Here is a 738-nt window from a genome sequence, read left to right as displayed (position 1 = left end):
GGAGATTGTCTTGACCATGTCTACATGCCTAAATGCACTGAGTTGCCGCCATGTGATTGGCTGATTAGAAATTAAGTGTTAACGAGCAGTTGGACCGGTGTACCTAATAAAGTGGCCGGTGAGTGTATTTTTCCATGTAAAGACCCTGTCACACTAGACAACCTATGAACATTTTAAAGGCATCTACATTGAAGATGGAATTGAAAACAATCAACAGGAAGCTTCTTTTCAACGTGTACGTAATATAATTTGAACAAATTGATCAAATATATAACTTATTAGCAATTTAGACATAAAAAATGTTTCATAGGTTGTCTAGTGCGACAGGTCCTTTTCTAAAACAAGTTTGTTAGTTAGCAAGAAATTATAACTAAGCTTAAAGACTCCTGAGCTGTTCAGTCCAACTTCTTGCACTGCAGTGTTCTGAAAAATGTTTGTTCTTGGAGGCCAAAGCTTCTTCTAGATTAAACTTCAGACATTTTATAATAACTACCTTCTTTTGGCAGCTGTCATGATTTTTAATAACTAATAGAAAACCAGTACTATTCGTGGTCAGATCCAACTAGAAAGGACAGGTTGTCCAGTAGTAGAACAGCCTATATGTGTTCAGGATTTTATGCTGGTAGGTTTTGATCATGTGGCATCTGTTCATATACAGACTTTAAGCTGCTGTTCCTTATTTCACTCTATCAGCTGCAGATAGTAACAGTTGAAGTAAATACACTTTGCACCAACACC

The sequence above is a fragment of the Austrofundulus limnaeus genome, unplaced genomic scaffold (genome assembly GCF_001266775.1).
Source record: "Austrofundulus limnaeus strain Quisiro unplaced genomic scaffold, Austrofundulus_limnaeus-1.0 Scaffold44, whole genome shotgun sequence".
Lineage (NCBI taxonomy): Eukaryota > Metazoa > Chordata > Actinopteri > Cyprinodontiformes > Rivulidae > Austrofundulus > Austrofundulus limnaeus.
The sequence above is the reverse complement of the archived record's forward strand: the minus strand, read 5'-3'. Positions refer to the sequence as shown.